Source organism: Pinus tabuliformis, chromosome 7, assembly GCF_031772625.1.
Source record: "Pinus tabuliformis cultivar Carrire ecotype Pingquan chromosome 7, CPIR1, whole genome shotgun sequence".
Classification (NCBI taxonomy): domain Eukaryota; kingdom Viridiplantae; phylum Streptophyta; class Pinopsida; order Pinales; family Pinaceae; genus Pinus; species Pinus tabuliformis.
The window spans coordinates 149,526,268-149,534,850 of NC_142293.1; the positions used below are offsets into that span (position 1 = coordinate 149,526,268).

The 8,583-nt window shown below is 37.0% G+C and overlaps 1 pseudogene; it reads right to left on the minus strand.

The window, feature by feature from the left end:
- Nucleotides 1-5,327: 5,327 nt before the first annotated feature.
- Nucleotides 5,328-6,404, minus strand: LOC149246297 (dnaJ protein homolog pseudogene; annotated as a pseudogene).
- Between the last annotated feature and the right edge of the window lie 2,179 nt (nt 6,405-8,583).

Genomic DNA, 8,583 nt, shown 5'->3' on the forward strand with positions numbered 1-8,583 from the left:
TGTGGTATTGAGAAGCCTGGGGTATTGTAAGAAGAGTTATTTACAAGTTTAGAATTTTCCATGGTAAAGTGGGGATAAATCTCCATGATTAAGAATATCGTTACATATTTTTTAAAAGGTATATATTTAACTCATATAATGATAATAATTTAAATTAAAGTTTTGCATGGAAAATTTCTCTAAAACTGATTTGCCCAAATTTTAAAGCATAAATTATTTTACCTTAAGAATCATAAAACTTAATATGAAATTATTAGAAATTTGAATATTTTGACAAGGATATCTCCAAAAAAAAATCATCCTTAAAATTTTTCATAGTGTTTTGATACTTATCATAGATTGATGCTTATAGGTTTACTGGCCATTTAATTTATATGGCTGCACTAGTTATATTACTTACATTTTATAAATGGGAATTTATGATTATTTGTGTTATTAAAAGTGTTTTAACTTTCAATCTTAAAATTTGACATTATGATAATTATATTTATCATTTAATTTATATCCTTGCATTAGTTATATTACTTACATTTTATAAATAGATATTTATGATTATATGTGTTATTAAAAAGTATTGTAGATTTCGATCTTAAAATTTGACTTTTTAATAATTTTATTATGACAATTATATTTATCATTTAATTTATATAACTGTATTAATTATAATATTTATATTTAAAAATTTATAATTATTTCCGTTATTAAAAAAATATTTTAACGTCCAATCTTAAAATTTGATTTTCTTACCGATTTTGTTATGGCAATTATATTTATTACTAGTATCAAATGTATTAACATTAACCAAACTAAAATATAAATAAACAAAATCCAATTAAGCATGTTCATTTAATGACATATTTAAATTTCCTTTAATGGCATCCATTGAACTTTATTCAACATCCAAAGGGGATTATATTTTATATTCATCTTACTTGTCAATTGCACCATTATTAAAGCAACCATAAATTTGTTACTTCAACCGTCAATGATCTCCTGCTTTATTTCAATATGGGCGAGGGGTTATGCACTTTCTATTTTTTTTAATTGACAAGTAGAGGTATTCAAAACATATATACACAATACGGATACATTTATAGGAATGAGTATGGGTAACCATTAGGAAAAGAGCGGGCAACATTCAATATGTTACTGTAATATGAGTAACAATGTAGAGGGGAGTTTTGTTGCACTGACCGTCTCTACTTTGATAGGGTAGTTTTGGGTTTGTTAGTATGTTTGCAGCTGCCAAGTTTGTTTATTAAATAAAAATAATAAGAATAAGAATAATTGATGTAATTATATTGGGATTAAAAATTTATTATTTTTTATTTTATTATATAAAATTTTATTTTTTTTCGTAGAAAAAAATCGTAATTTTATTCAAATTGATAAAATTACATTTTGTAGATGCCTGAGGCATATTCAGATGGTTGTTCCTGTAATGACAGGCAGCGAACAGAGAAAAGTACACAAAATAGCAGATGATTGTTCCTGTAATGACAGGAAGCTACAGAAATAGAGAAAATAAAAGAGAAAATGAAAGCTGTTCCAGCAAGACTAAACTTTTCTACCCTTCTTCTTCTCCACTCGTCGCCAACCACCAGTGTCGGGAGTGGGAGTAATAATGGTTAGCTGATTTTCCATTGGGATCAGTTGAAGTTCTTTGTCAGATTCTGAGCCCTCTGATCCATGGGTTCGTTTGATGCCGCTTATTTCCATTTGTGGCTCTTGTTGCAGATCTGTAAAGTGCGGCCCCAAGTGAGTAGTTGGGGCATTCTCTCCCTGTGTATATGTCTGTCTCATTTGATAATCAGGTTCTGTCTGGGTCTCTGTAGGCTCCTCATTTATGTCTTCTTCTTCCAATGGGTCAGTGTGTTGCCAGCCTTTAGGCTTTTTCTGTTGTTTCTTGGTTCTCCTAGGGTCCTTTCGAGCAAATGGGCAATCATATTGGAGGTGCCCTGTTTGCATGCATCCCCTGCACCGGAACGCTGTGTTCTCATAGTCAAGTTGTTGTATCCATTGTGAATTATTGAAATTCAGTGTGATGTGGTCGAGTAGTCCCTAACTCAAATCCACTTCTACACATATTCTGGCGAATGTAAATATTCCCCTGATAGCTCTGTCTTCATCCATTTTTAGGTATTTCCCTAGGGAATTCCCAATAGCAGCTAATACTTTTTGATGCCAAAAGTGTAGAGGAAGGCCATGTATCCTTACCCACACAGGCATCGTTCAGACTTTCACTGTGTTGGAGTCGAAATCAGAAAACCAGGGGGTGAGAAAGAGGCCAGCACTGCCCCAGAACCAAGGCCCCTGTTTGATAATGCTTTCTCGTTCTTGTTCTGTGTTGAATCTAACTATGAAGTACCCTTTGGGGCATAGGTAAATTTCACAGTTTGTAGTCCATGTTGTATAGATCCACTGGTGCAGGGCATCTGATTTTGGCCAGAAACCATTAAATCTACAAATAACTGCACTTTTAGATAAATCAGAGTATAGACTAGTTACCTCTGGCATAGATACTAGTAGCGTTGGTGATTCTGGTTTTTGTTCAACAATGTAGGGTCCTGGTAACTCTGATGGTGGAGCTGCTTTATTTTTCATTTTTTCCTTCCCTTTCACTGCATCCCGAAAGGAGCTTGCATTTTTAGAGCTGGTTCCTGTGCTTCCACCGCGCAGTCGGAGATTAAGAATAATGGTTGAATCCTTGGCAATGCCATAGTGCTGTAGTGTTTGGTTGTCCTGCAGACTGTAACCTGAATATATGAGGTTTTGATATTGTGCTGGGGTTCCAAGGTGACCCTGGATCTCTTTTTTTAACGCATGGATGCTCATTCCTTTACTGAGCTGCATGCAAAAGTGTTTGCCCCCAATCGATTTGATGAAAATCTGGATCGGGCCTGCGTCCTTGCGGAGTAGATCGGTCCTGAGGAAACCTCGTTGTGTTGGATCTGGTTGTTCCTCTTTGAATCCAGATGGATCTACCCTATCCAGTTCCTGGTTCACTGGTTTGTAAGCCAGATCTGGCGGAAGAATGGCATATCCAGGGTTTATATCTCGTCCCACTGTGGAAGAGAACTGGCCGCCTCCAAACAACCATTTTCCGGGTGCTGCCTTAGCAGATCCAATGTGTAATCCGGCAGATCCAGAGCATTCAATAGAGATGTCGTGCGATCTGCGTGTACCAGGCCCAGTGGCGCTTCGTTGCCCATTCTGTTGGCTAATCACCCTGAAGATCTGAAGGGCCGGGTCTTGATTGTTCTCCTTGTCTGTCTTCCAGTGCTCTCGGATGGCTGAAATGGGTTGACTGGTGTCGAGGCCCCAGATCTGGCCAGACGCTTGGCCGTTCTCATGTTCCATTACGCCCTTGCAATCGTATTTTGGATCTGTTGCGAGATCCCTGATCTGGGTACTTTGCACCCATCCAGCCAAACGGAGGCAGGGGTTTTTCTGTATACCAAGTATCTTGTTCAGGGGGATCGGCGTGAAGGTTGTCGGTGCCCTGTCCAGGAGGTCAATCGTGGGAGCGAAAGCGGGTACCGCTGCCAGGTGAATCTTCCGTGTGCCGCACTGTTGATCGATTCCATCGAGGGTCTGTACCAGCTCGTTTAGGGACCAAGGAACCACAGCTACCTGCGGATTCTGGGAAGATCCATCCTCTGCGTGTGCGGCAGCATTGAAAACCCTAGCGTGCGGTGCCATTGCAGATCCCTCATATTGGAAATCACTAGTGAAAGAAAACTAATAACACCATTTATTATATAAAAATATATAAAAATATATAAAAATAAGAAATATATTTTGTTATATCGGAATTGTTTTCAAGAGATGGGAAATTCATTTCAATGGTTTTTGTGTTCCCGGGGACTTTGGAACTGTAGGGAAAGGTTATTTTTTAGCATATGCTGCAATGGGAGTTAGTGACAGTTCTGGGAGCTTTGAAGACTGTTTTTTTGGAGTTCCGACGTTCCCATAACTTAACACAAATTGGCACCAAAAAAATCTCTAGTTCCCGTCAAACTGAATCACAATCCTCCATAAATCTTGTTCCCCAAGCCTCCTTTTCACGCCATCATTGTAGTTTGTTGTTTGTTGTTGAGAGTGGAAGAGTGCACTGTTGTTTGTTGTTTATAATTTTATTCGTTTGTGAATAGTAGCTGAGAGAGCGGTTCTGGCGTCCGATGTAACCTCATCATCTCAGTGAGTTCTTTATCGAAGGCTATGCCAAAGTGTGTTCGCATAGAAAATAATTTATAGGTTTTTTAAATGTATAGATTGGGTTAGGGATGTGAATCATGACAATTGCTCAAAAAAGGGAATTACAAAGTTGTCACACTTTCTTCATAGTTCAGTATAATTAGTACAAATTCATAATTGCATTTTTGTCATATGGAAGTATGCAAGCTTCATAAATTCATAATAGGCATAATTCATAAAAATGCTTCATGGGTCATGTACTAAACAAGTTGTTGTGGATAATTCTTATGGAACCTCTGTTTCTAAAGATCCAACCCTCGGGTTGGAGAATACAAAGCTTGTAGAGAAATATGTTGCCCACAAAACATGAGCCTATGTTGAAACTTTAGAAAGGCCAAAGACATCCTTAACACCAATATCCTTAATTGAGAAACTGGAGCAATCCCTTGATGGGTTAAGGAAGCATGTGGCACCTTGAAGTAAGGGCGATATCTAGGATGTCATGCTAATGAGTATTTTTTTTTGTTGTTTATGTATATATATGGCAGAAAATTGTTTGTGCATATTGTATGTGGCAGTGAATGCTTAAACATTAGAGTTGTTTTTCTCTTAAGAATAACCAGAGAAACATATGTAAAACCATTACTTTGTATTTTTAAGCTAGATTGTTTCAAAAATTGTTTAAGCCATTATATAATTTTTTATTTTTATTTTTTAATAATATTACCGCTCCCAATTAGCGGCTGTAAATTTTGGGGAAACCTTTGGCGACACCCATACCCAAGTTCCCAACGTTCCCACATTCCAAAAGCTAGTGCAACATAGATAATATATAATTACACCTTGAGTGGGCCTAATAGTTAAGAGTGTGTGTTTCCTCCTAAGAGATCATAAATTCAAAACCGGGTAGAGTATAATAGGTTCAAAACCAAGGTTAGAGTATGTATGCCTTTATACACTTAGCAGTCAAATCCCCAAAAATAAATCCCTTCTCCCACAAACAAAAGAGTCTCATACACCACTTTAGTGACAGGGTTAATAGTGACCTTGAAATTATATTATATTGAGTATAAGGTTAAAACAGTTTTTCTCGCCAAAAAAAACATTGATTTTATTTTGATGAGGTGTTCTCACTGCTTCCTCTGAGGCAAGACTGCTTCCAGGGCCTTCCGCTGCTCAAGAGTAAAGGAATCTGGAAAATCTACAGAGAAATGAATGTACAAATTACCTTTCATAGAAGGCCGATGGTAAACCGGCATTCCTTCATCTTCAATAACCTTGAACTGACCCGGCTTGACAACTTCAGCAGCACTTGATTTGATAAGCAGTTGCCTACCATCCAGATGGGTTAATACAAATTGGAACCCACACAGTGCCTCCCTCAATAATAAGGTATGCTCAACAACAAGATCATCTCCCTTTCTCTTGAATCTGGGATGCTCCTTTTCTTGAATAAAAAAGCTAATGTCACCAGTAACTGTGTTGGGGGCTTCATCTGCCATCCCTGGGAATGTAATTCTTTGACCCTTTTGCATTCCTTTCTCAACCTCAAGCTCGAGCATTTGCTTATCGAGCACAACCTTTTCACCCTTGCATTGTGAGCATTTATCCTTTTCATGTACAGTCTCCCCTGTTCCTCTGCAATCACTGCACCGCCATTGGTGGATCATTGAAAGACCAAGGTGTCCAATGGGGGCTTTCTTGCCAGAGCCTCCACATCCAGTGCACTTCATTGGGGCAACACCAGAATTGGTTCCTTTTCCCTTGCATTTAGGACACAGTAGATTTCTAGACAGAGACAGTTTCTTTGATTTTCCATTATAAATGTCTTCCAGCGACACCTTCAAGGGGTGAAGAACATCCTCACCTCTCCTTTCCCTGCTGCTTTCATCTCCAAAAGGATTTCCATCAAAGAATGGCTGGAAATAAAATGGATTAAAAACACCACCTCCACCCATCGTTCCTTCATTCACTGCCTCCTCCCCACACCGATCATAAATCTTTCTTTTCTCAGGATCACTCAGCACTTCATACGCCTCAGTAAGTTCCTTAAACTTTTCGGCATCTCCACCCTTGTCGGGATGGTTTTTCATGGCGGCCTTTCTGTAAGCTTTCTTTAATTCAGCCTGCGAAGCATCCTTTGGCACTCCCAAGATTTTATAATACCGGGTGCCATCGCTCTTCTTGGAGGCGCGAGCTCCGAACATTTTCACTTCCTTTCAACTTCAAATCTAAAATATACGAAAAAAAGAATCTACAGGAACAAATTTTTCGAGTCTCCAACACCTTCGGGCAGAATTACAGGCCAAATCGAGGTTCTTTGGCCGTTAGTTAAATCAGAGGAAAATAAATTCAGCCTGTAAAGAGAACGATTCAGCAAGAAGCCCGCAGCCGATTCAAAATTAAACCAGAGATAAATTTATGACAAGAAACGGGCCTATCGAAGCGTCTCCGAATTGCATCTTTGTAACGGATGATTAGCTCCACTGAAGCCATCCACTTCGCATCATGCTGTGTATATACATATAGTTCTGCAAAAATATGTTAGTGATGATGGGCTATTTTTTAATCGGAAGAATAGGTTTATTGTGTTATTTAGTTATGTGATAGTGAGAGTCAGTTTAATTGGTTTGAGTACTTGTTATTAAAGAATTTTTGTTATTTTAGAGGTTGTAGTAACATGGTTGAGTTGGCAAGAAGTGTGGATCTGCCTGGTATATTGAACCCTCTATGGTTGAGCCGGCACAAAATGTTCCCTTCGAGTGGATCTCCCTAGTACACAATTTTGGAATAGGGTTTTCAAAATTTAATTCAATTATTTAGCTAGATGGTAGAGATTTAGCCTTCATAGAATATTATATTTTTAACAGTGTACACAATCAAAGATTAATATTTATTTTCAAAATAGTAATGTCTTTTCTAAATTTTTTAATTAAATTTATTGATTAAAAAATGGTTCTAACAACAATTGTCCAATGAAATGAGTTATGGTTTTCGAGCATGTAGTATTGATGAAAAATGGTATTGGTCCATGGTATTTTAACAAAACTTATTTAAAGATTAAGAATCGATAAAGTGGGGTGAATCTCCCTATTAAGAATCTTGTTACATACTCTTTTGTGATCCATATCTTATGCGGGCATTTGTTTAGAGATAATCACATTAGAGATAATTTATCTACGAACCATTAGTGTGGCTCATCGTCACAACAAGACGGAGAATCAGATCATGGCACCAGATTATAATCATATTAGAGATAATTTATCGACGAACCATCTAGTGTTGCTCATCGTCACAAGATGGAGAATCAAATCATGGCACCAGATTAAATAGCGAGATCAATGTAGAGATCCTTAATATTTTTAAGGGTTATAAGTGTGATTTATCGTCAAAACAAGATGGAGAATAAGTTCATGGCACCAGATTAAATAGCGAAATCAATGTAAAGATCTTTAATATTTTTAAGGGTTATAAGTGAGAATAAGTTCATGGCACCAGATTAAATAGCGAAATCAATGTAAAGATCTTTAATATTTTTAAGGGTTATAAGTGTGATCCATCGTCACGACAAGATGGAGATCATGGCACCATATTAAATAGTGAGATCCTACCTTCCTTTGGTAACATTACAAATTCTCAGCATTACACCTGACACATAGCTATCAATATTTTTCAACTATTTAATTACAAATATCCAAATAGATTTAAAACCCTTCTTTGTCTCTACACAGTCTTTTTCCCTTTTGTTAAGGGTGTTTGTCTCTACACAGTCTTTTGCCCTTTTGTTAAGGGTGTTACTTTTGCAGTGCAAAACCCCACATTATTTCACCTGTGTTGTATCACGTATTGAATATTGAACTTGTATATCTTCCCATCTACAGTTCTGGATATCATATTTAAAACCTGGCCTGATATAATTAGAGATTCGAGTTCTCCCCTTGCACGGAAAGTTTCTCTAGCATAAGCAATGGCAAATATTGCCTCTCTATTGTTATGCACTACACCATTAGAATCATGATTTAAAAGTAGTAGTTCACACAATTTTTTTGCAAAAATGAGTGCCTTCATCGACGAGCGAGCAAGCTGCAATGTTACCTGTGAAATTATCAGTGCTGGCATGCTTGCTGGGATTTATCTTAGACTGTGAAAATGCAAGCTTATGAATAACAATAATATGTTCATTATCTACCATACCAGCTCCACACCAGCTCTCACCTGATTTTCTGATTAATGGGCATTTATGTGTATTTTGTTATTTAATCGTTAAATATTTGATATTTAAAAATAATAATAATAATATATTTTTCAGTAAACTCTAACATCAACATCAATTTATCAGGGTTCCACAATGTCAATACTAAAATGAGATTTCAAGAGAAGCATAGA